This window comes from Bubalus kerabau, chromosome 16 (genome assembly GCF_029407905.1).
Source record: "Bubalus kerabau isolate K-KA32 ecotype Philippines breed swamp buffalo chromosome 16, PCC_UOA_SB_1v2, whole genome shotgun sequence".
Lineage (NCBI taxonomy): Eukaryota > Metazoa > Chordata > Mammalia > Artiodactyla > Bovidae > Bubalus > Bubalus kerabau.
Genome location: NC_073639.1, coordinates 60,234,002 through 60,261,574, shown reverse-complemented (window position 1 = coordinate 60,261,574; position 27,573 = coordinate 60,234,002). Strand labels below are relative to the sequence as shown.

General features: G+C 44.4%; 1 protein-coding gene across 4 annotated transcripts in view; it reads left to right on the top strand.

The window, feature by feature from the left end:
* Nucleotides 1-26,493, top strand: part of HSPB8 (heat shock protein family B (small) member 8) — a 50,706-nt gene extending 24,213 nt beyond the window's left edge. For 2 of the 4 annotated variants that reach the window (XM_055550363.1, XM_055550364.1), the window contains one exon: nt 393-2,047. The gene's annotated coding sequence lies outside the window, so the exon portion shown is untranslated. Of the gene's footprint in view, nt 1-362; nt 2,048-4,001; nt 4,049-6,740; nt 6,803-8,705; nt 8,801-25,488 lie in introns of those variants that run through there. The other 2 variants (XM_055550365.1, XM_055550362.1) reach the window with 2 other exon arrangements.
* The last annotated feature ends 1,080 nt before the right edge of the window (nt 26,494-27,573 follow it).

The following is a 27,573-nucleotide window of genomic DNA, read 5'->3' as shown; positions in this document are numbered from 1 at the left end:
CTTGTTTGACTCATATTTGGTCTGACTTGGGGTCCTTCCTGGTGGCACACACATCTCTCAGCCAAGACTGGTTCCAGCGTAAAGGATTCTGGGAGGTTGGTAGGGCGATATTGTAGGCTGGTGTCTCCTCCCTCCTTTTGGCCTCTCCCGAATTCTCCTGGTGAGTTTTTGGCAGCAGCACCACATTCCTTATCATTCCACAACAGGACCTCCTGTTGTGAGACAAGAAACGAGTCATTATCATCATGGCTGGCTAACACGGGCAGTTTCAGTCAGTGGTTCCCTAACATTTTCTGGGGTCCACTGGTGAGTTTTCTTTTCGATTATTTGTGCTCTACCATATCCTTTCCTCCCTAAACTAGGTAAAGTCCTTCTGTTTCTCTTGAAACCAGTGAACACCAGCTGCTACAGTGCGACAGGAAGAGAGTGAAACAGAAAGAGGCAGGCTGAGCGGCATCTCCACGCCACCTACAAAGGGACATCTGAGTTCTGATCCAGCTCAACAACTAACTCCTCCCATGACCCTGGGCAAGTCCTCCCACCTCTTCCTTTGCTCCTCCATCTCCTGGAAACATCCCATAAATGCAGTGTGCTGGGGATCCTGTCCTAACCCCCCTCTGCTTCTCCCTGGGGTCATCACACAGTCTGTAGTTCCAATGACCACCTCTAAACTAACACACCCAGTTCCTCCTTCTGGTCCAGATCAGCTCTCCAGACCTCCAAGTACCTCCTGGACATTTCCACCCAAGGCTTTCTCAAACTCCCCACGTGCAAAAAAACCGAGTTCAGGATCGCTTCCTGCACACTGTTCCCCTGCCTCCCTCCCCCACTTTGGTGCATGACATCAACACGCACCTCTCCCCCCCAAAACCCAGAGTTCCCCTGGACTCCTTGCCTGCCTGTCAGCAGGCACCATCCACACTCTCTGAGGCCCTCTGTCATATGAGTCCTCCTGTTTGTCTAGCAACTGTCACTTTACAACATCCATTCACCTGTTGGTCACTTAACCCTCGCGAGTCTGAGGAAAGTCCCAACAAGCCCTCACAAGTCCCAACCCGAGGAAATAAGGAATCAGAAGGGAAACGACCTGGCCAAGGCCCCATAGGAGGTAGAAGGCAGTGCTGGGATCTGAACCCAGGACTGTCTGAGCCCATACCCCATGCGAGGGCCAGTATTCCCTCTGTCCATGGTGCCTGAAGGGCTTCCCAGGTGGCTCAGTGGTAAAGAATCTGCCTGTAATGCAGGAGACTCAGGTTCGATCCCTGGGTCAGGAAGATCCCCTGAAGAATTCCAGAAATGTCAACCCACTCCAGTATTCTTGTCTGGAGAACCCGTGGACAGAGGAGCCTAGTGGAATACAGTCCACGGGATTGCACGAGTCGGACACAGCTTAGTGACTAAACAGCAACAACAATGCTGCCCACATCAGGAGAAGCAAGATTTGGGCTAATGACTCTCTGGCTGGTTACTAAGGTCCATGGGGTGCAAACAGCAACAGTGTTTTTCATGAGCTCATGGGCTCCACCCAGTTCCTAATCTGAGCTTGAGCTTGTGACCTCGGAACTCATCTCCCAGACAACCAGAGTGATGCAGCAAACAGAGGGAGCTGAGCTGCCCGGGCAGGGGTGGGGGTGCAAGCCCAGGATGGATGTGCGTGTGTGGGGTGGGGGCTGCCAACATCCACAAGAGCCTCGCCCAGAACCTCCCCTCTACATAGTCACACCATCCCCTCCCTATGAGCCAGAGGAATCCAGCACCCGTCCTGGCAGGGCCACCACGAGCTGAAAGCCCAGGAGTCTGGGAGGGTGGGGACCTGTGATGAGCACAAAAGACTGCTGGGCCAGGGCCCTGGGCCCTGGGAAAGGTATGGGAGACTCAGGCTCACACCTGGCCTTAACTCCCACGTGAATCCAGCATCTGAGCCCCTCTCACCTCCTCCTTGCCCCCACCTCAGTCTGAGCCTATGTCACAGCCTAGGCTATTTCCTTCCTTGTCCCTGTAATCAATTTTCTTTTGGTAAAATATATAACAGAAGTTGTCATTTTAACCGTTTGTGTTTGTTTTTTATTGGAGTATAATTGGTTCACAATGTTGTGTTAGTTCTGCTCTATCACAGAGTGAATCAGATACCTGAATACACACACCCCCCGCCTCCTAGCCTCCCTCCCACCCTCCCTAGCCCACCCCTCTGGGTCATCACAGAGCGCTGAGCTGAGCTCTCTGCACTGCATAACAGCTTCCCACCAGCTATCTGTTGTCACAAGGGCACAATGCACCTGCCTTAGTTGCCGTCACTGTGTAACCGTCACTGCTGTCTGTTTCTAAAACTTCCATCATTTTGAAGAGAACTCTGTAGGCACGAGGTAATATGCCCCCCTTTCCTTTTTCTCCCCCAGCCCTGGTAACCTCTAATCTGCTTTCCATCTCTGTGATTTGCCTGCTCTCAATATTTCATAGAACTGGAATCATAACGTTTGTCCCTCTGTGTCTGTCTTCTTTCACTTAGCATAATGTTTGCAAGGTTCGTCCATGTTGTAGCCTGTGTCAGAACTTCATTCCTATTTATGGCTGAATAATACCCCTTGGTATAGATAGATCACATTTTGTTTATACATTCATCTGCGGATGAATACCCTGCAGTCCATTTGTCTGCAACAGCTAGAATGATCCTGGGAAAATAATACTCACTGCGGCACGAGTTTGTTTAAACCCTCCTGCTGCTGCTGCTGCTAAGTCGCTTCAGTTGTGTCCAACTCTGTGCAACCCCATAGACTGCAGCCCATCATGCTCCCCCGTCCCTGGGATTCTCCAGGCAAGAACACTGGAGTGGGTTGCCATTTCCTTCTCCAATGCATGAAAGTGGAAAGTGAAAGTGAAGTTGCTCAGTCGTGTCCGACTCTTAGCGACCCCATGGACTACAGCCTACCAGGCTCCTCCATCCATGGGACTTTCCAGGCAAGAGTACTGGAGTGGGGTGCCATTGCCTTCTCCATTAAACCCTCCTATGGCTCCTTAATTCATTCAGACCTGTGGACCTTATCCTGCCAGGCTCCTCTGTGCATGGAATTCTCCAGGCAAGAATACTGGAGCCATTCACTTCTCCAGGGGATCTTCCTGACCCAGGGATCAAACGTGGGTCTCCTGCATTGCAGGCAGATTATCATCTGAGCCACCAGGGAAGCCCTTATTATGGCTACAGAGCCCTAAAGAATTCGTTTTCACTCTGTGAATATGTGTGTGCTTGCACACACACACACGCATCATTACTTCTGTATCCCTCCAACCTTATCCCTCCCCATTCTCTCCACTCCTTGCTGTTCTATGAACATGTCAGACTCACTCTCACCTCAGGGCCTTTGCACAGGCTGTTCCTTCTGCCTGCAATGCCTCCCGCTCCCCAGACATCTGCATGGCTAACACCCTTGTCTCCATCAGGTTTCTGCTCAGCTGTCACCTTCTCATAAGGCTCGTCGTGAACACCCTCTCTAAAACTGCAACCTGCCTCCTCTATATTCATCATTCCTGATCCCCCTCATCACAGTCTAGTTTCCATAGCACTTGTCACTTTCTAAAGTGTTATACAATTTGTTATTTCCATTGTTTATTATCTGCATCCCATCTCTAGAATGTGAGCTCCTTGAGGATGAGGATTTTTTTTTTTTTTTGGTCTGTTGTGTTCATCGGTATATCTGAAGCACGTTAACAGTGGCTGGTGTGCAGTAGGCACTCAGTAAATGCTTGTTGAATAAATGAATATGAGTTGGGGCAGGTTGCTACACTTCTCTGAGCTCCTGTTTTCCCATCTGTGAATCAGGGATTATGACCCATCCTTGGGGTGGGGAGGTCACAGTGGGTATCAGATAATGACTGTCACCTCCCTTTGTAAATTATAAAGCATTGAGCACGTAAGAGGGAGATAGAAAAAGAAATCTGATCTTCACTGAGTACACTCGAGGCCAGATGCTTCCCATGACGTACCTCATTTTATCTCCATTTTACAGATGAGGAAACTAAGGCTCAGGGAGGTGAAATAATGCTGCTGGATCAGGTAATGTGAAAGTGTCAGAGCTTCAACCCAGCTACCTGGCTTTTTCTGTAAGTTGCTTACAGCTCTGATTATTTCATAAGCTTAAGAAAAAACTCCACCTTCTCCAGGGACAACTCTGAGCCCAGGGGAATGGTAATGAGGATGAAGATGTGAATAATAGCCTCCTTTTATTAAAAGCTTCCTACACATGTCAGGCTCACTTTACTACGTGCCAGATGCTGTGCATATGCTCTGCTCATAAGATAGCAGGAAACTGGTGTCATTATTCCCTGTAACAGAGGAGAAATCTGAGGATCCGAGAGGTCAGACCACTTGCATGGGTCCACACAGCTAAGGAATAGCAGAGACAGCATTTGAGCCCGAAGCAATCCAGCTCCCATGACCTTGAAAGAGATCTTGACCTTGTAGATATGGTTTATTTAATGCCACATAAGCTGCCACACCCAACCCCATGACCATCCCCAGGGACCTCCCCACTCCAAGCCAACCCAAGAGGGTGCTTTTGTAGGTGAGGGGGCAAGCACACCACCAGCCCCCCATGACTGCCCCTCTGTGTGTGCAGCACGATATGGAAGGAATAAGGAGTCAGTGGGAACCTGGGTGGGGATCCCACGAGCCTGCACTGCCAACAAAGACAAATGAATAGACTGCTGAGCAAACCAGGGCACTTCCACCCCAGAGCAGAACTGTCGCTGGTAAATAAATCATCAGAGTTCCACTCTGGACGTGCCAATTTCAGCGGGAAAAGATGAGCGCATTTATCTGCCTGGTGACACCCTGGCTGTCTTCAGGCAGTGATGGGGTATGAAAATATTCCCAGCTTGCACTCTGCCCAGGGCTGTTTCCAGAGCAAGGGTGGTGGGGGTGGAGGGTGGGGAGAGGGTCTCATAGGAAGAATGGTGTTTGCCTCAGACTTCCCGTGGTTGCCCAGATGCACAGTCCTAATGCTTTCTATGTGCTTTTAGGCAATCACAGTCATAGTAATCTCTCTCTTTAGTTACTAACTCATGTCCGACTCTTGCAACCCCATGGACTATATGTAGCCTGCCAGGCTCCTCTGTCCATGGGATTCTCCAGGCAAGAATACTGGAATGGGTTGCCATTTCCTTCTCCAAGTCATAGTAATAGTTAGCATCTATAGTTAGCATCTATTGAGAGCATACTATGTGCCAAGCATGATGGTTTTTTAACTATAAATTATCTCACTAACTGGCTAAAAATAAAATACTGTTGAGGAGTCTGTTTCATAGGAAAATCACTCCTTTGAGGGTGTCTATTCTTTATCATGGGCTTCCCTGGTGGCTCAGATGGTAAAAAGTCCACCTGCAAAGCAGGGGACCTAGGTTCTATTCTGGGTGGGGAAGATCCCCTGGAGAAAGGAATGGTTGCCCACTCCAATATTCTTGCACAGAGAATCCTATGTACAGAGGAACCTGGTGGGCTACCATCTATTATTCTCAAGCATCAAATTATGTCTACAATAGGTGGTCCAGTCCAGGGAACCTCCCAAGGACTTCACTAACTTCCCATTATCCCTGGCAGTAATATCTACCACATGCAGCTTCTCCTCTCTGTGGTTGGATCCTGGAGGAAAAAAAAAAATTGTTTTTTAAAGGAGACAATTGGAGATAAGGAAGGGAAGGAGACCAAGCAGGAAGCAGAAGAGGAGGATGTGGAAAAGCCAGCCTGTGGGGAAGGGAAGGATGGCCCAGGTCCAGGGCACCGGGACCTCAGAGCTGAGTTCTTGCCATTCAGAGGAACCTGGTCATGCTGTCTTGCCAAGTTCTGCTGTGCCCTGCCAAAACATTATTGTTTTGGTGGAAAAAAGCTACTAAAATCCGTCATCCTTAGGAGGGGTTCCCAGAACCCTGCTGAGTCAGTGTTAGATCAGTGGAGTGGACAGGGTTGAGGAGGAGGCGGCGCTGGGCAGGCACTTAGCAGGTTGATGTCACACAGTTCTCAAAGCAACCCCACTTGACGGAGGAGCCTAAGGTGAGGCAACTTGCCCACAGAACTTCATGCCACTGGTGGAATTTTATCATCAGGTCTCCCCAGATGTTTGCCATTGCAATTTTCCGAGCCCTGACTGGCTGGGGGAAGCCACAGGTGGCCCCTCCTTAGACACCTGTCCACCAAAACCCTCCTCAGTTCTGTCACAGGACAGCTTGTCCTGCAGCCAAGACTCTAAGTAGCCCCTGAAGCCTTCTCCATCTCTTACCTCTTTGGGTTCAGGGAATAAATCATCGACAACCAGAAATCAGCAATAATAAGAAAAGAGGTGACATTGTCTTTATTAATAAGATCATAATAAATTAGGTTACAAAATAGCATGTGCAATATGATCCCATTTGCATAAAAGCAAAAGCCCTGGAGAAAAATAGGTACCTACTGTGAACAACGATTTTTTTTTTTTGAAGTAGGGGAAGGAAGATTTATGGATGATTTTTATCTTATTTTAGCTTATACATACTTTCTGACTTACCAACAATGTCTATGTGATATGCATCTCACTTGCAAAATAAAGAACAAAATAAAAACATCATTTTCCCCTCGAAAGAAAGAATGACACTAATACTTTGGGAAACTTCCATAAAACTGCTGCTGCAGAACAGAGCAAGCATCTGCATTAATGGCTGGCTTTGTTCTCCCACTGGGCTTTGTGCTTACGTTTTGTTTTTATAATGTTTTTCAGGGAGCATAATGTAGCCAGATCTGGGCTCTAAGCAATAGCCTGATGGTGGAACAGATACATAGGTAGGCCATCAGAATTTCCATTATTTTTGTTTCTGTGTGGTGTAGAGAAAGGAAAAGAGGCCCGTCCTTGTGATTCACTATTTCCTTTTCCTCTTCTGCCTGTAGCTTCTAATATTCAAACAGATCAGTTCAGTTCAGTTCATTCCCTCAGTCGTGTATTTGTGACCCTGTGGACTGCAGCATGCCAGGCTTCCCTGTCCATCACCAACTCCCAGAGCTTGCTCAAACTTAGGTCGATTGAGTTGGTGATGCCATTCAACCATCTCATCCTCTGTCATCCCCTTCTCCTGCCTTCAATCTTTCCCAGCATCAGAGTCTTTTCCAAAGAGTCAGTTCTTTGCATCAGGTGGCCAAAGTGTTGGCCAAAATACTTTGCATCAGGTGGCCAAAGTATTCAAACGTATGGGCCATCAAATTCCCTAGTAGCTCCTGGAGTTCTTCCTTCCTTTAAAGCCCCAACTACTCAATCTCCACTAACCGGCCCCTACCTTGAAGATAGTTTCTTTGTTCATTGATTCAATAAAGCTCGTAGAAAGTCAACTTTGTGGGAGAACGTATAGTCCAACAGCCAAGACCCTGGGCTCTAACATTCAGACACTGGAGTTCAAATCCCACTCTGGTTGAGTTCACCTTCCTACGCTGCCTGAGTTCAAATCCCCACTGTGCCCTTGACTAACTAGATGATCTTGGGTGACTCACTCCGCCTGTCTGAGCCTCAGCATCCTTGTCAGTAAAAAAGCAATAATTTCTATAGCCAACTTCCCAGGGTGGTTGAAGGAAATAATGCTTACAAAGCCTTTGGAAACATGTCTTCTATTTTTCCCTCTCATGAGGTGACCAAAGGCTCAAGGTGGTCCCTGGGGACACAGTGTTTTCTTTTTCTTTTAATTTTTACCAGAGTCTATTTGATTTACAATGTTGTGTTTGTCTCAGGTGTCCTGAAAAGTGAGTCAGTTATACATATACATATATCCACTCTTAGTTAGATTCTTTTCCCACATAGGTCATTATAGAGTATTGAGGAGAGTTCCCTGTGCTACACAGTAGGTCCTTATCAGTTATCTTTTTTGTTTTTGGCCACACCATGCAGCATGTGGGATCTTTATTCCCTGATCAGGGATCAAACCCATGCTCACTGCATTAGGAGTGTGGAATCTTCACCACTGGACCCCTGGGGAAGTCCCTAGTTATCGATTTTACATATGGTAGTGGGTATATGTCAATCCCAATCTCCCAATTTATCCCGTCACCATTTTCCCTCTGGTAACCATAAGTTTACAACGTTTCCTTATCCTCTAAGGGTTCAAATGAAGCTTTCTAGAAGGACTGGCCTGTCCCAGGTCTCCTATAGAACTGAGAAGAGCACAGCTTCACAATGGCACAAGAGACCTCAGACCAATACCTGGCTGAGAGCAGGCCACCAACACACCAGTTTTCTAAATCTGCCAAAAGTGTCTTGAAGCCTACCAGTTTTCTTGAATATTTTCAATGAATATGGATATGGTCTTCCTAATAAATTAGTCTTGAACATTTTCGGTGAATATATTCTTCTCAGCGGCATTTTAAGCTCAATTTGTCTGAAGCTAAATATCATGGGAGCTGTTTGGCTTTCTTATGATGATATTCTAATGAAGAATATATTCTTGAATATCTTAAGCAGAGTTCTGAATACAATTAAAACATCCTGAATAAATTTTGGATTAAGAGTATTCAAGAAGTATAAATTCAATGAATATCATCATTGAGCATTTAAATTAGCATAAGAGTGTAAGTCACTGACTGTCTTTAAGGGGGGTGTATTCACAATCATTAACTATATTTGATAAGAATTTTCCTTAGGTTTTGGGAAATTGGCAGCGCTGACTAATTTGAGCAGTTGGTCATCAGCTACTTGATTTTTCAGAGATCTTCATATCACAGAACTGACTTTTGGTGGATTGGTCTGAATCTCTCAAAGACCACTGCGGAAGATGTCCAGAGCACCTCCTGGAGGCCTGAGTAAGTCCACCCAGATTTGCCTCCAACCCTTTGGCTGGAGCCCTGATCTTCCAGCTCCGCCCTTGACCTCTGGGGTGCCCCCATCCTCTGGGCTCTGAAGGCAGCCCGTATTTTGAGAGGAGCATGTCATTTTCATTCTTTTTAGTATTTATGTTCCAGGAATAGGGACAAGGGACTGAGAGCCAAAACTCGTATATATAATGCTAGCCCTGAATCTCAATTCTGCCCCTGGCCAGCTGTGTGGCCTTGGGCAACTAACAAACCTCCCTGAGCTTTGGTTTTCTCTTGTGTAAACAGGGTCAAACTCGGTCCAACTCTAGAGAGTCACATGGATGATTCCATGAGAGAATTCCATAAAAGTACAGAGCTTAGGCACACGGTAAAAGGCTAATGCAGGACAGCTTTTATTGTTTCTCTGAAAAACTCGCTTGTGGTTGTGAACATGTCTCCTCATGTTTCTAGCCCTTACTGTCCTCATCTGTAAAACATAAATGGTAGAGTTGGATTAGATCCAAAGTCCTCAAAGTAAGGTCTGTGGACGTCAGGAATTCTCCACAACACTTTCCAGGCGTCCATGAGATCAAAGCTAGTTGCCATGCCCTTCTCCAGGGGATCTTTTCGACCCAGGAATTGAACCCGGGTCTCCCACACTGCAGGCAGATTCTTTACTGTTTCAGCTACCTGGGAAGCCCTTTTATAATAACACTAAAGTGTTGTTCGCTATTTTTCACCTTCATGCTCTCATGGGTATAAAGGAGAATTGTCCAGAGTCTATAAGACCTATGATATCACAATAAACTCAGAAGTAGCCATGAGAATCCAGTCATCTTCAATTATGAGATGTTAAAGAGTTTTGCAAAAATGTAAAGCAATGTCCCTCTTCTCACTTTTTTAGGGGGGATAATATAGTTATTATCATATGTATAAACATTATAAAAATATGTTAGTGTTTCATAGGCCTAATATTATTTTTATTTTTATAATGGGTTTATAAATACATATTTTTTAAAAGTTGTCAGTTTTAATTTCTAATATGGTTAACAACAATAGTTGTAACCATACAAACTGGGTCCTCATTTCAGAGTGTGAAGAAGTCCAGAGACTAATAAATTTGAGAAGAGCTGGATTAGATTGTTTCAGAAGGCCCAAGAATCTGGGGATGTTACATGGCAGGCAGTTAACATATGTTGCCCATTCATCTGCATTCATTCTAGAGCATGTATTTAGTGAGTGCTTCCTATGTGCCAGGCACTTTGCTAGACACTGGGGCTGTGATGTGGAACAACACATAGTTCCTGGTAGGGGAGAGGCCAGTGGGAGTGTTCTTTGGGTGAAACAGGCAGATCTTAGGATGGTCCTTATAGACAAGAGGAGGGAGACTCGTGTGGGCTAGGAGCAGAAAGAGGAAGACATCCCAGGCAAGGAAGCCAGCATCAGTGAAGCAAGGCAGTGAGCATGCTCAGTGTGGTTTGCCGGAGCAGGCTTGCGTGCTAAGAGAGAGACTCAAGCCAAGAATTAAGATGGGGGTGCACAGGGGATGAAGGACCGAGTATGTTGAGTAGTGATTCAAGAACGAGGATCTTGGAACTTCCCTGGCAGTCCAGTGGTTAAGAATCCACCTTCCACACATTTGAGTCAGTCTAGTGAGGCAGGAGCATCTAGAAGCCTGTTACATGGAGTAAAGTAAGTCAGAAAGAGAAAAACAAATATCGCATATTAACATATATATATGGAACCTATAAAAATGGTACTGATGAACCTATTTGCAGGGCAGTAATAGAGATGCAGACAAAGAGAACAGATTTTGGATACAGCAGGGGAAGGAGAGGATGTGATAGAGAGTGGACTTGAAACATACACATTACCATATGTAAAACAGGTAGATAATGGAAATTTGCTGTGTAACACAGGGCACTCAATAAAGTACTCTGTGACAACCTGGAGGGGTGGGATGATGTGGGGGTTGGGGGAGGGTCAAGAGGGTGGGGACATATGTATACTCATGGCTGATTCACGTTGCTGTGTGGCAGAAGCCAACACAATATTGTAAAGCAATTATCCTCCAATTAAAAAAAAAAAAAGGCATCTACCTTCCAGTGCCAGGGATGTGGGTTCTATCCCTGGTCAGGGAACTAAAACAATTTTTTTAAGTTATTTATTTATTTTTGATGGCACTGGGTCTTCATTGCTGCTCAAGCTTTTCTCTAGTTGTGGAAAGCAGGGGTTACTTTCTAGTTGCGGTGTGTGGGCTTCCCACTGTGGGGGCTTCTCTTATTGTGGAGCATGGGCTCTAGACTCCTGGGCTTCAGCCATGGTGGAACACAGGTTTAGTTGCTCCAAGGCGCGTGGGATCTTTCCGAACCAGGGATCAAACCTGTGTCCCCTGCCTTGGCAGGCAGATTCTTAACCTCTGGCCCCCTAAAACAAATTTTTAATTAAAAAAAAAAAAAATGAGACTCTTTGCCTAGATCAGTGCCTCAGACAGAGGCAGCCAGAATGGATGTGGGGTCACCTAGAAGACACCTCCGGCTCTCTCTCCAGATCTTCAAATGTGTTCCTCCTCCTAGCTAAAACATACTGACCCACCCTCATTTCATCTTCATCTGCCTGACTCTCCTCACCCGCCAGCACTCTGCTCCCTCTAACCATGAAGGAAGCCTATATTAGTAGGCTTTCTGCTAAGTCACTTCAGTCATATCCAACTCTGCGACCCCATAGACGGCAGCCCACCAGGCTCCCCCGTCCCTGGGATTCTCCAGGCAAGAACACTGGAGTGGGTTGCCATTTCCTTCTCCAATGCATGAAAGTGAAAAGTGAACGTGAAGTCACTCAGTCGTGACCGACTCTTAACAACCCCATGGATTGCAGCCTACCAGGCTCCTCCGTCCATGGGATTTTCCAGGCAAGCGTACTGGAGTGGGGTGCCATTGCCTTCTCTGTCTAGTAGGCTTAGGCGGCTGTAACAAAACAGTGCAGACTGGGTGGTTTAAACAACAAGCATTTATTCCTTAAAATTCTGGAGGCTAAAATTCCAAGATCATGGTGCCCCAGATTTGGTTTCTGGTGTGACTCTTCTTGTCTTGCAGAGGGCTATCTTCTTACTTCAGCCTCACCTGGCCTTTCCTTGGTGCATGCACTGGGGAGTGGCCAGAGAAGGAGCTTGTAAGGACATTAATCCTATCAGATTAGGGCCCTGCCCTTCATTCAGTTCAGTTGCTCAGTCCTGTCCAACTCTTTTCAACCCCATTGACTGCAGCACACCAGGCTTCCCTGTCCATCACCAACTCCCAGAGCTTGCTCATACTCATGTCCATTGAGTCAGTGATGTCCTTCAACCATCTCATCCTCTATCGTCCCCTTCTCCTCCTGCCCTCAATCTTTCCCAGCATCAGGGTCTTTTCAAATGAATCAGCTCTTCACATCAGGTGGCCAAAGTATTGGAGTTTCAGCTTCAGCATCAGTCCTTCCAATGAATATTCAGGACTGATTTCCTTTAGGATGGACTGGTTGGATCTCCTTGCAGTCCAAGGGACTCTCAGGAGTCTTCTCCAACACCACAGTTCAAAAGCATCACAGCTCAAAAGCACCAGTTCCCTGCCCTTATGATCTCATTTACCCTTCATTACTTCCTTCAAAACCCCATCTCTAAATGCAGCCACCGCAGGTGTTAGGGGCACTCCAACCGATGAATTTGGGGAACCACAGGCCTTCAGTCTGTACCAGAGCCATTTCGAGGTGTCATCACCTCCCTGCTCTGAATTCTGCAATCCACACCCCTACTGAGAAAGGAACTGCTGGTGGTGAAAACATAAGCGTCCTCACCGCAAGAAGAGATAGAGGAAAAAAAGAAAAAAATTCACCCCAGCAGCAAATATTCAGAAACTTGTCTGAGCCCTCCCAGACTTCCCACGCAAATGCAAACAGACACTGGAGGCTTCTACACCTGTTGCCTTTTCTTAGTTAACCGGATTAAAGATATTTGCCACCAAGATGCATTTACTAGCAGTGTGATTAGGATTTATTTTTTTCTTCAGCAGACAGTCATTCCTGGAACATAAACCTGTGGACATCTAAAGAAACACCATAGAGGAAGCCTAAACAGGCAGCTTTTCCTCATTTTTCTCACAGGAGCTATTATCAATTCTTTTTTTCCCGCCCTCTTTGTTTTATTATGTTTTAACTACATAAAAATATTTTATGAATAGAGAATCAGAAAACTCAGAAGACAATGAAAACCACCCACATTTCCTCTCTTCAGAAGAGGACATAACTGCTATTTTTATTTCATTTGTTTCTTTCTAGTCAACATTCCTATATTAAATACGTAGACATTTATTATTTTATGATTATTATTATTTTACAAAAAGCCTCTCAAACTTGACTTGTATCCTCCTATTTTGTTATTGTATGAGTTTCCTTCCCTGCTGATAAACATTGGTTCCATTTCTGATTTCCGCCTACTCTACTATTCCATTATATGGATGTGTAATCATTTATTTTCACAGCTATTTGTAAGGCCTCCCCAGACAGCCATTTTGCTTTTTTGCATTTCTTTTCCATGGGGATGGTCTTGATCCCTGTCTCCTGTACAATGTCACGAACCTCATTCCATAGTTCATCAGGTACTCTATCTATCAGATCTAGCCCCTTAAATCTATTTCTCACTTCCACTGTATAATCATAAGGGATTTGATTTAGGTCATACCTGAATGGGCTACTGGTTTTCCCTACTTTCTTCAATTTAAGTCTGAATTTGACAATAAGGGGTTCATAATCTGAGTCACAATCAGCTCCTGGTCTTGTTTTTGCTGACTGTATAGAGCTTCCCCATCTTTGGCTGCAAAGAATATAATCAATCTGATTTCAGTGTTGACCATCTGGTGATGTCCATGTGTAGAGTCTTCTCTTGTGTTGTTGGAAGAGGGTGCTTGCTATGACCAGTGCATTCTCTTGGCAAAACTCTATTAGCCTTTGCCCTGCTTCATTCCATATTCCAAGGCCAAATTTGCCTGTTACCCCAGGTGTTTCTTGACTTCCTACTTTTGCATTCCAGTGCCCTATAATGAAAAGGACATCTTTATGGGTGTTAATTCTAAGAGGTCTTGTAGGTCTTCATAGAACTGTTCAACTTCAGCTTCTTCAGCGTTACTGGGGCATAGGCTTGGATTACCATGATATTGAATGGTTTGCCTTGGAAATGAACAGAGATCATTCTGTTGTTTTTGAGATTGAATCCAAGTACTGCATTTCAGACTCTTTTGTTGACCATGATGGCTACTTCATTTCTTCTAAGGGATTCCTGTCCACAGTAGTAGATATAATGGTCATCTGAGTTAAATTCACCCATTCCAGTCCATTTTAGTTCACTGATTCCTAGAATGTCAACATTCACTCTTGCCATCTCCTGTTTGATCACTTCCAATTTGCCTTGATTCATGGACCTAACATTCCAGGTTCTTATGCAATTTTGCTCTTTACAGCATCAGACCTTGCTTCTATCACCAGTCACATCCACAACTGGGTATTGTTTTTGCTTTGGCTCCATCCCTTCATTCTTTCTGGAGTTATTTCTCCACTGATCTCCAGTAGCATATTGGGTACCTACCAACCTGGGGAGTTCTTCTTTCATTGAGTTAGACAAGGCTGTGGTCCGTGTGATCAGATTGATTAGTTTTCTGTGATTATGGTTTCTGTGATTATGGTTTCAAATAGCTGTGAAAAGAAGAGAAGCAAAAAGCAAAGGAGAAAAGGAAAGATATAAGCATCTGAATGCAGAGTTCCAAAGACTAGCAAGAAAGCCTTCCTCAGTATCAATGCAAAGAAATAGAGGAAAACAACAGAATGGGAAAGACTAGAGATCTCTTCAAGAAAATTAGAGATACCAAGGAAACATTTCATGCAAAGATGGGCTTGATAAAGGACAGAAATGGTATGGACCCAACAGAAGCAGAAGATATTAAGAACAGGTGGCAAGTATACACAGAAGAACTGTACAAAAAAGATCTTCACGACCAAGATAATCACGATGGTGTGATCACTGACCTAGAACCAGACATCCTGGAATGTGAAGGCAAGTGGGTCTTAGAAAGCATCACTATGAACAAAGCTAGTGGAGGTGATGGAATTCCAGTTGAGCTATTCCAAATCCTGAAAGATGATGCTGTGAAAGTGCTGCACTCAATATGCCAGCAAATTTGGAAAACTCAGCAGTGGGCACAGGACTCGAAAAGGTCAGTTTTAATTCCAATCCCAAAGAAAGGCAATGCCAAAGAAAGCTCAAACTACCGCACAATTGTACTCATCTCACACGCTAGTAAAGTAATGCTCAAAATTCTCCAAGCCAGGCTTCAGCAGTACTTGAACTGTGAACTTCCAGATGTTCAAGCTGGTTTTAGAAAAGGCAGAGGAACCAGAGATCAAATTGCCAACATCCGCTGGATCATCAAAAAAGCAAGAGAGTTCCAGAAAAACATCTATTTCTGCTTTATTGACTATGCCAAAGCTTTTTATTTTGACAATAAACTGTGGAAAATTCTGAAAGAGATGGGAATACCAGACCACCTGACCTGCCTCTTGAGAAATCTGTATGCAGGTCAGGAAGCAACAGTTAGAACTGGACATGGAACAGCAGACTGGTTCCAAATAGGAAAAGGAGTACGTCAAGCTTGTATATTGTCACCCTGCTTATTTAACTTATATGTAGAGTACATCATGAGAAATGCTGGGCTGGAAGAAGCACAAGCTGGAATCAAGATTGCCGGGAGAAATATCAATAACCTCAGATATGCAGATGACACCACCCTTATGGCAGAAAGTGAAGAAGAACTAAAAAGCCTCTTGATTAAAGTCAAAGTGGAGAGTGGAAAAGTTGGCTTAAAGCTCAACATTCAGAAAACGAAGATCATGGCATCTGGTCCCATCACTTCATGGGAAATAGATGGGGAAACAGTGGAAACAGTGTCAGACTTTATTTTGGGGGGCTCCAAAATCACTGCAGATGGTGATTGCAGCCATGAAATTAAAAGACACTTACTCCTTCGAAGGAAAGTTATGACCAACCTAGATAGCATATTCAAAAGCAGAGACATTACTTTGCCAACAAAGGTCCGTCTAGTCAAGGTTATAGTTTTTCCAGTGGTCATGTATGGATGTGAGAGTTGGACTGTGAAGAAAGCTGAATGCCGAAGAATTGATGCTTTTGAACTGTGGTATTGGAAAAGACTCTTGAGAGTCCCTTGGACTGAAAGATCAAACCAGTCCATTCTAAAGGAGATCAGTCCTGGGTGTTCATTGGCAGAACTGATGCTAAAGCTGAAACTCCAATACTTTGGCCACCTCATGCGAAGAGTTGACTCGTTGGAAAACACTCTGATGGTGGGAGGAATTGGGGGCAGGAGGAGAAGGGGACAACAAAGGATGAGATGGCTGGATGGCATCACCTACTCGATGGACATGAGTTTGAGTGAACTCTGGGAGTAGGTGATGGACAGGGAGGCCTGGCATGCTGTGATTCATGGGGTCGAAAAGAGTTGGGCACAAATGAGCAACTGAACTGAACTGAACTGAATCATTTATTTAAGCACAGTTCTGTTGAGGCTCATTTAAATTGTTTTCAATCTTTTATGCTTATAAATGAAGCTGATATAACCATCTGGTAACTAAATATTTGTACTCAGTCACTCTTTCATTCTGATGGTAAATTCTTGCTGCTGCTAAGTCACTTCAGTCGTGTCCAACTCTGTGCGACCCCAAAGATGGCAGCCCACCAGGCTCCCCTGTCCCTGGGATTCTCCAGGTAAGAACACTGGAATGGGTTGCCATTTCCTTCTCCAATGAGTGGAAGTGAAAAGTGAATGTGAAGTCGCTCAATCGTGTCCAACTCTTAGTGACCCCATGGGTTGCAGCCTACCAGGCTCCTCCATCCATGGGATTTTCCAGGCAAGAGTACTGGAGTGGGGTGCCATTGCCTTCTCCGGGGTAGATTCCTAGAATCAGTATTTTTCAATTAATGGGTAGGCAGTCTTAGCTGGTTGCATGTTCCTAAAATATATGCACTATTTCACTATCAAAATGAAAGGGTTTCTTTTCTTCCTTTCCTTACCCCTTTTTGGGAGAGATCTTTGGAAAGACAGAGGGAGTAGTTAGAAGTTTTTAAAATATAATGATACGGACTTCCTTAGTGGTCCAGTGGCTGAGACTCCACACTCCTAATGTACATGGTTTTCTGAAGGATATTATACTCATATAATAACAAAAAAGGAGGATACAAGTCAGGTTTGAGAGCCTTTTTGTAAGATAATAATAATAATAAATGTCCATATATTAAATATAGAAATGTTCCCTCTGGTCAGGGAACTAAGATCCCACATGCCACACAGCAAACAAACAAAAATAAGCTACCAAAAAAGTAAAATATATTAATACATTGGTGTAATACTGGGAGATTTCATTGATCATTAAATTGGCATCACATCCCATATATTTTAGTACCTTGAATTCAGCTGGCTTTAATTAAATGTAAAACATCATCAAGTTTAAGATGCATCATTATTTTATGTAAAATTAAGAAATAAATTTTTAAAATCTCTTCCAATTAAGTCACTGTGCAATGCCTTCATCGTCCTTTTAAATACCTTGATTGATCATACCATCCTTTGAAAGTCCCTTCATCTGTTCCCAGGGATTTGGCAACTTCTTTTACCTCTTGTTGCTTGGCTTGATGTGAGAAGAAAACCTTTAGCATGTATCTAAGTAACAGAATGCAATACAGCTTCATCTATCATGGTTTCTTCCTTTTTAGGGGTTCCATCAAGATCTGGTTGTTACTTTGCAAGAAAATATGAAACTGGGGTTGTTCCCTCAGACAAGAATTTGCTTCATGATGACCAGATCTGTACCCCTCTGCTGTGCTTGGGCGTCTTTCTGTGCACACAGAAACTTCCCATTCAATGCTGACTCTTCATGGCATCATCTTTCTGAAAATACGTTAATGGTGATTGAAATCAACATGTGGAGGCTGGGCAGTGTACATAACTCAGTTGAAGTAAGGACCATCTGAACAGCTAGTACCAAGTTGGCTTGGGTACAGGGAGTGAAATGAGATCACACCAAAATGCATCTTAGTTTCAGGGATGTTAAAATCAGAAAAAGCGTGCATCTTAGAATGGATGCAGTAGGATTAGTGGGAGCTTCACAAAGTTAAAAGAGATAAATATCAACACAAGCGTGCTGGTAGTTTTGCTCCCCTTTCCACTCAGTGTGCCCCAGAATAGCCCTGAGATGGGAAATGTAGACCTATTGAATCTCCTGTGGGGGTCATTTCTCACTTGTCTCAGGATGAGATTAGCTTTGCCACACTGAGGGTGACTGTAGAGTTTAAAGATACACAGAAACATGTATCTATTGATATTTGTAGAGAGATGGATATAGACATAGATCAACATGAAAGCTAAGCCGAAACCCAAGAAACAGCCTTCTACTCCAATTTTGAAGGAAAACTTAGTGAGAGACGATGTGTAGTTCTCCAATATAATGCCTCTTAAGAGATTTTCATGGGCAATTTTGAATTTTGCGATTGTCACTTTTTGTTGTTAATTCAGGATAGAACTGGGACATAGGAGGAAAGGAGGAAAAAAGGGGCAAAAGAACGTGAGCACAGGGAGAGAAGATGGAAAAAACTGGGGAGAAAAGACCATACCCCATTGGGCCACATCTGAGTGGAATTCTAGAGTAAATGAAAGGAATTCAAAGGAAAAAGTCATTTTTGCCTCAATCTTCAGACTTCCCATTTGTTTGAGACTAGCCACCTGTATGCTTGTTATTATTATTATTATTATTTTGATATCTATGTGCCCTTCTAGATGCTATGACATTCAATAGCAAGAAACTTTTCTTGAATGGCCACCAGACCTTACCAAGATCAAAGCACTGTGATAAGAGCTTTGCTGACTTCTTCATCCATTCCCCATGGCAACCTTATGAATTAGGAATTACTGATTTCCATGGTATAGATGAAGAAACAGAGATTTTGGGAGACCAAGAAACTAGCTTAAGACCACAAGTTGGGAAATAGAGAGGAAGTCACGTGAGGAGGAGATGTGAATGGGACAAGGAGATAGGATCCCTCTTTGTATCATGTCTTACTTATTGCTGTATCACAAATTACCCCAAACTTAGAGGCTTGTGGGAATTCTGTACTTTCCACTTAATTTTTTCAGTAAATCTAAAACTGCTTCCAAAATTGTATATTAATTTTAAAGCATATATCCTTGAAAATCCACCATGCAAAAACAACCACTTTTCAGCGATAAAACTTTCATTCTCGTTTCCATGCAAATATATTTATGTATGCAATGAGCCTTTGCTCAGCAAGGGCATGCCCATTTTTAAGAGTTTCAGTACAAAAGGTCAAACCCCAGGAAACATGAGTGGAGGGGGAACCCTGCACCCTGAGCAACACTGGAACTCCCCCCAGGCTCACAGGGAACTTTTATTCCTTTTATTCTTGCAGCAAGTGGCAGGTGCCGAGGGACGTCTGGCTGGCTGCCTGCTGTACCTGGCTGTGTAGAGAGGGATTAGGGGACAGAGTTCACCTTGGCTTCAGCCTCTGAGCCCCAGGCCTGGCTGTCTCTGCAGACTTCAGCTGGGGAGAATCGGAGTGGAGGCCGAGAGGCGCTCAAGGCAGATGAGTTCTGGCTTTTCGCCAAGATTAACAGTTGTCAGTAAAGCTCCTGCAAAGTCTCGTCAGGATCAAGTCCTGCGGCCACTCCACGTCTGCCCCCAACCCTGGCCCTCCTGAAACTATACCAATCAAAGTCAATTCCACAAGAGTCCCACGCATGATTCTAGTCCTAGGGCAAGACAGCCCAGGAGCAGGGACAGCAAGCCAGCCATCAGACAGATATTTCAAAGTGCAGAGCTAATGGTAAGTGACCCTGGATAAATAATCTTCCTCCAAACTATAAGGTTGAAAACAGCCTAAACCCTTAAGAGTGTTGGTAAGAAACCTAAAACAGAAATTCCCGGAGTTCACTCAGACTCACGTCCATCGAGTCAGTGATGCCATCCAGCCATCTCATCCTCTGTCGTCCCCTTCTCCTCCTGCCCCCAATCCCTCCCAGCATCAGAGTCTTTTCCAATGAGTCAACTCTTCGCATGAGGTGGCCAAAGTACTGGAGTTTCAGCTTTCGCATCATTCCTTCCAAAGAAATCCCAGGGCTGATCTCCTTCAGAATGGACTGGTTGGATCTCCTTGCAGTCCAAGGGACTTTCAAGAGTCTTTTCCAACACCACAGTACAAAAGCATCAATTCTTCAGCGCTCAGCTTTCTTCACAGTCCAACTCTTACATCCATACATGACCACTGGAAAAACCATAGCCTTGACTAGACGGACCTTTGTTGGCAAAGTAATGCCTCTGCTTTTCAATATGCTATCTAGGTTGGTCATAACTTTTCTTCCAAGGAACAAGCGTCTTTTAATTTCATGGCTGCAGTCACCATCTGCAGTGATTTTGGAGCCCCCCAAAATAAAGTCTGACACTCTTTCCACTGTTTCCCCATCTATTTGCCATGAAGTGATGGGACCAGATGCCATGATCTTCATTTTCTGAATGTTGAGTTTTAAGCAAACTTTTTCACTCTCCTCTTTCACTTTCATCAAGAGGCTTTTGAGTTCCTCTTCACTTTCTGCCATAAGGGTGGTGTCATCTGCATATCTGAGGTTATTGATATTTCTCCCAGCAATCTTGATTCCAGCTTGTGCTTCTTCCAGCCCAGCATTTCTCATGATGTACTCTGCATATAAGTTAAATAAGCAGGGTGACAATATACAACCTTGACGTACTCCTTTTCCTATTTGGAACCAGTCTGTTGTTCCATGTCCAGTTGTAACTGTTTCCTGACCTGCATACAAATGTCTCAAGAGGCAGGTCAGGTGGTCTGGTATTCCCATCTCTTTCAGAATTTTCCACAGTTTATTATCATCCACACAGTCAAAGGCTTTGGCATAGTCGATAAAGCAGAAATAGATGTTTTTCTGGAACTCTCTTGCTTTTTTGATGATCCAGCAGATGTTGGCAATTTGGTCTCAGGTTCCTCTACCTTTTCTAAAACCAGCTTGAACATCTGGAAGTTCACGGTTCATGTACTGCTGAAGCCTGGCTTGGAGAATTTTGAGTATTACTTTACTAGCGTGTGAGATGAGTGCAATTGTGCGGTAGTTTGAGCATTCTTTGGCATTGCCTTTCTTTGGGATTGGAATGAAAACTGACCTTTTCCAGTCCTGTGGCCACTGCTGAGTTTTCATCCCGACCCAACACTTAGCTGTGTCTCCTCGAACAAGTTAACCTCTCTGAGCCTCAGTTTCCTCATTTGTAAAATATCGTAATAGTGCTCACTTGATAGGATTCTTGTGGGGAGTGAATGAGATGACTGATGTTAAGTGTTTAGTCTACCATAAACCCTCCATTTAAAAAGCTGTTATGAATTTCAAGAGCCATTAGGGACCTGTGAATGTCACCCCTTCCCCACGGGTTTGCAGATTAGGTGACTGAGGCCCAGAGAAGGAAATATCTTGCCCAGAGTCACACAGTGAGTTGCTGACCCTGGCTGGAAGTTTGGCTTTTGAAGCTCCAATCCAATGCCCTTTTGGCTGGACCCCAGCGGCCTTTCTTGCAAGTTGTGGAGTGTTCAGATCCTGACCCTTTCCAGCTTCCTTGGCTCTGTTTTGCCTCTGGAGGCCCTAATGAAATATTGGGCAGGTGCAGGCAGCATCTCAAACAGTAGCTCTCTATTCAGAACATTATTTAGGACTCAAGCCTGTTCAGCATGAAATTTAATCTCTCCATCAATGTTGTAACAAGCTTGTCAGAGAGCTGGGGACTGGCTGGGAGGCACCTGGTTGCCAAGGATGCTTTCAATCCTTTGGTTTCTCCTTTGGATCTTCAAGAGCCAATCCTGAAGTCAGGGTTTAGTGGGGACCAGGGAAGTTTCTCATCTTGGCTAATGGCTAGGAAAGTGGACAGGGACACTCTGAATGATCTGGTCCCTCTCTGCCTCCCTCCCAACCTCATCACTACTGTAATCCCTGGTGCTACCTGTGCTCAAACCTCTCTGCTTTTCTTTTCATTCCTTGAATACGCTGATCCCATTCATGCCTCAGGGACTTTGCACCTGCTGTTTCCTCTGCCTGCAATACAGTTTCCAGCACTTTGCACAGCTGGCTTCCTCTTATCACTCAGGTATCAACTCAAATGTCACCTCCTCAGATGAACTTTCCTGATGATTTTATCTACAGAAGTTTCCCTCTTCCACCATCACTCAACAATAACTCATCCCAGGTTATTTTCCACAATACCTATCACCTTCTGAAAGAATCATCCTCCACCAAAAGATAAGCTCTAGGAGGCTAGAGATTTGAAGCTGTTTTGTTCATTGTTACCTCCTTGCCTGGGCCCCGGGAAGTCTGTCATTAGTAGGAAGGAGGTTAACGGTTTTTTGCAAATATGCATATATGTCACACACATGTTAACACCTACACATATGAAATCCCCACTCCTGGAGCTTAACTGTAATGGGTAAAAAGACAATAAAATAAACCATACACTTAGGCATGTGCACACAAAATTCATTCATATATATCAGGGGGTGGAACTGCTATTTTAAATGAGGTGGGATCCAGAAGGCCTGGTTGAGAAAGTGGCAGAATGAGCCACATGGATGTCTCGTGAAAGAGTGTTCCAGGCAGAAGATTCGGCAAGTGCAAAGGCCCTGAGGTAGGAGCACATCTGACATTCTAAGGGAGACAGAGGCTAGTGTTGCTGGACGGAGTGAACAAGGAGGGCTGTGAGAGGAGCTGAGGCCAGAAGTGGGTGGAGGCTGGAAATCATACAGGGCTTGGTAAGCAATTTGAAAGACTCAGGCTTTTACTCAGAGCATATGGGAGGCCCCTGGTGCATTTTGAGCAGAGAGGAACAAGCTTTTGCAGCACTTTCAGATGTTGCTTTCAAAATAGAATGGAAGTCAACAACTAAGTTGCAATTTTAAATTTTTATTTATTTATTTATTGGCCATGCTGCCTGGCAGCAGGATCTTAGTTCCCTACTGCTAAGTCACTTCAGTCATGTCCGACTCTGTGTGACCCCATAGACGGCAGCCCACCAGGCTCCCCCGTCCCTGGGATTCTCCAGGCAAGAACTCTGGAGTGGGTTGCCATTTCCTTCTCCAATGCATGAAAGTGAAAAGTGAAAGTGGAGTCGCTCAGTCGTGTCCAACCCTCAGCGACCCCATGGACTGCAGCCTACCAGGCTCCTCCATCCATGGGATTTTCCAGGCAAGAGTACTGGAGTGGAGTGCCATTGCCTTCTCCTAACCAGCGATCAAACCCATGCCCCCACAGTGGAAGTATGGAGTCCTAACTACTGGACCAGCAGGGAATTCCTTAAAATACAATTTTTTTGTGATAGAATAAATTCAAAGCTGGCTGAGCATAATAGTGCAAAAAGTGTGTTTAATAGATTAAGAAATCTTTAGGGGAGGGGAGAATAGAATAGAATAAAGGGACTGAGGATGCAGTTGGGAGACTATCACAATAATCTAGTAAGAACTATGGTGGCTTAGCCCAGACCCAAGACTGCAATAGATAACAGTGTGTTTTCTAACAATTCCATTGTTGCCTTCTTCTATAGAGATAGATGAGCACATGGCTGCTTAGCTGGGGACTACATTTCCCGGCTTCCCCTGGGTCAAGATGGAATTAACCAATGGAATGTGAGCACAAGCAATGTGTTAGCCAGTGACACATTTGCTTAAAGGAAAATTGTGTGTGGTATTCTTTTTCTCCCTTCCCCTTTATACAAAGAAGAGGGATGTGCTTGGATGCAACCTAACCATGCAGATGAGGACAGTTCTGGGGAAAGAACCTGGGTCCCAAAAGAGGATGTGGAGCAAAGTCTGATGTATTCCAGACCACTCATCCCAGGACTTCTTCACAAGTAGGAGATGAACTTCTGCCTTCCTTAATCCACTGCATTTTGGGGTTCTTTGTTACAGCAGCTTAACCTTCGCCTCAACTACTGCACAGACTTTGTGGAAGATTTGGGAATATCAGGAGTGAATTACAGCACAGTGTGAAATAGGAAACAACCTAACATACAATATTCACCATCTCCATCCTTTGTTGATGTTCAGTCTCTCAGTCATGTCCAACTCTTCATAACCCCATGGACTGCGGCACGCCAGGCTTCCCTGTTCTTCACCATCTCCCGGAGCTTGCTCAAACTCATGTCCTTTGAGTTGGTGATACCAACCATCTCGTTCCCTGTTGTCACCTTCTCCTCCCACCTTCAATCTTTCCCAGCATCAGGGTCTTTTCCAGTGAGTCAGCTCTTTGTATCAGGTGACTAAAGTATTGGAGCTTCAGCTTCAGCATCAGTCCTTAGGATGAATATTCATGGTTGATTTCCTTTAGGATCTCTGTCCTTAAAGCTCCATAACTAAGACCCTGCAGGGAACTTCTTGCAGACTGGCTTTCCCTTTAGGTCCCTTGCCTGATACCTCTTCTGATTATGCATTCTCACTCCCCTGATCTACATTCTTTGCCAGCTTCCCCAGTGCCAGAGGATATCTGAAACCTTTGATTTTATTTTCTCAAACAAATGAGTATTTTCTTAATCTTTAACACAGACAAGCTCCTGAGCCTTCCTCAGGGTTAATCAAAATTCTTGGTGGTGCATCTTCACAAAAGATGGAGGCATCCCTTCCAAGTCTCCATCCTAATACTAAGAATTAGCAGAAACGTGAAAATCATGGTTTACCTTTCACTTGTCTCATAGTAAATTTGTTGGTGGATCTCCCTTCCCTGAAAAAATACCCTCAATAAGCACATAGCAGTGGGCCGACGGTGGCGCAGGAGAAAATATATCTTCCTCTAGCCTGAGAAAACTTTAGCGTTTGCTTCTGAGGTTTTAAACCCTGTCTCCCATTTACTTGTATACAAATATTTATACAACAGGCAGCCCTGGATCCTAACCCACATGACTCTTCCTCACAGGCAGACACTCAGGCACGTACAGACTTGCAGAGAGCTGAGTCATTCAGGGGGGTCCCTGGCTGTCCACTCTGTTTGCCTTTCCAATGCCAACTCTTGAGCACACTTCCCTGCCCCCAGCTCTGTGTCCTTTATGCTCATTGATTCTTTGGGTGCCTTAGCAGAATTCTCGGTGGGGACTTTCTGCTGCCTCATTTCCTCCCTGCTTTTCTGGTCTGTTACATTCACTACTAACACTGTGAAGCCAGTTGTAAAATGCATCAGAAACAAGGCCTCCTCTTGAAGCCCCCGGAAGCCAAACCCATGCTTGGCACAGTAGGGTTTTGCTGTCCTATTAGGAAGGACTGTCTTTTCCACCCCTGGCTAGGGCTACTGGCCACAGGACATGTCTACTCTGCTGAGCTCCCACACCGCCCACCACCTGCTCAGCCAGTGTGGGGCAAACATGACGCACAGGCTCACGGAGAATGAACTCCAAGACTCTGGCCAGGATCTGACCAGAAGCAACCCCCGTTGCCTCCTTGGGTGTGAGGGGAAGGGTGGGAATCAGTTGGGGAATTATGTGTTTGTGTGCATGTCTCTGTGTGGACCGGTGTGGATGCCTATTGTGTGCTGACCGGCTGTGTTGTTACATGTTTACAGTATAGGTTATCTACATAGGCAAACCACTTCAGTATTCTTGCCTTGAGAACCCCAATGTCAAATGTCAAAATGATATGACACTGAAAGATGAACTCCCCAGGTCAATAGGTGCCCAATATGCTACTGGAGAAGAGTGGAGAAATAACTCCAGAAAGAAGAGATGAAGCCAAAGCAAAAACAACACCCAGATGTGGATGTGACTGGTGATAGAAGTAAAGCCCAATGCTGTAAAGAGAAATATTGCATAGGAACCTGGAATCTTAGGTCCATGAATCAAGGCAAATTGGAAGCGATCAAACAGGAGCTGGCAAGAGTGAATACCGACATTTTAGGAATCAGTGAACTAAAATGGACTGGAATGGGTGAATTTAACTCAGCTGACCATTGTATCTACTACTGTTGGCAAGAATCCCTTAGAAGAAATGGAGTATCCCTCATAATCAACAAAAAAGTCTGAAATTCAATTCTTGGGTGCAACCTCAAAAATGACAGAATGATCTCTGTTCATTTCCAAGGCAAACAATTCAATTTCACAGTGATCCAAGTCTATGTCCCAACCAGTAATGCTGAAGAAGTTGAACAGTTCTATGAAGACCTACAAGAACTTTTAGAAATAACACCCAAAAAAGATCCTTTTCGTTATAAGGGACTGGAATGCAAAAATAGAAAGTCAAGAGATACCTGGAGTAACAGGCAAATTTGGCCGTGGAGAACAAAATGAAGAAAGGCAAAGGCTTTTGCCAAGAGAATGCACTGGTCATAGCAAACACACTCTTCCAACAACATAAGAGAAGACTCTACACATGGACATCACCAGATGGTCAATACTGAAATCAGATTGACTATATTGTTTCTAGCCAAAGGTGGAGAAGCTCTATACAGTCAGCAAAAACAAAACTGGGAGCTGACTGTGGCTCAGATCATGAACTTCGTATTGCCAAATTCAGACTGAAATTAAAGAAAGTAGGGAAAACCGCTAGACCATTCAGGTATGACCTGAATCAAATCCTTTATGATTATACAGTGGAAGTGACAAATAGATTCAAGGGATTAGGTCTGATAGAGTGCCTGAAGAACTATGGACGGAGGTTCTTGACATTGTACAGAAGACAGTGATCAAGACCATCCCCAAGAAAAATAATTGCAAAAGGGAAAAATGGTTGTCTGAGGAGGCCTTACAAATAGCTGTGAAAAGAAGAGAAGTGAAAGGCAAAGGAGAAAAGGAAAGATATACCCATTTGAATGCAGGGTTCCAAAGAATAGCAAGGAGAGATAAGAAAGCCTTCCTCCATAATCAATGCAAAGAAATAGAGGGAAACAATAGAATGGAAAAGACTAGAGATCTCTTCAAGAAAATTAGAGATACCAAGGAAACATTTCATGCAAAGATGGGCACAATAAAGGACAGAAATAGTATGGACCTAACAGAAGCAGAAGATATTAAGAAGAGGTGGCAAGAATACACAGAAGAACTATACAGAAAAGATCTTAATGACCTAGATAAGCACAATGGTGTGATCACTCACCTACAGCCAGACATCCTGGAATGTGAAGTCAAGTGGGCCTTAGGAAGCATCACTACAAACAAAGCTAGTGGAGGTGATGGAATTCCAGTTGAGCTATTTAAAATCCTAAAAGATGATGTTATGAAAGAGCTGCACTCAATATGCCAGCAAATTTGGAAAACTCAGCAGTGGCCACAGGACTGGAAAAGGTCAGTTTCCATTCCAGTCCCAAAGAAAGGCAATGCCAAAGAATGTTCAAACTACCACACAATTGCACTCATCTCACACACTAGCAAAGTAATGCTCAAAATTCTGCAAGCCAGGCCTCAATCGTATGTGAATGGTGAACTTCCATATGTTCAAGCTGGATTTAGATAAGGCAGAGGAACCAGAGATCAAATTGCCAACATCCGTTGGTTCATCGAAAAAGCAAGAGTATTTCAGAAAAACATCTACTTCTGCCTTATTGACTACAGCAAAGCCTTTGGCTGTGTGGATCACAACAAACTGTGGAAAATTCTTAAAGAGATGGGAATACCAGACCACCTGACCTGCCTCTTGAGAAACCTGTATGCAGGTC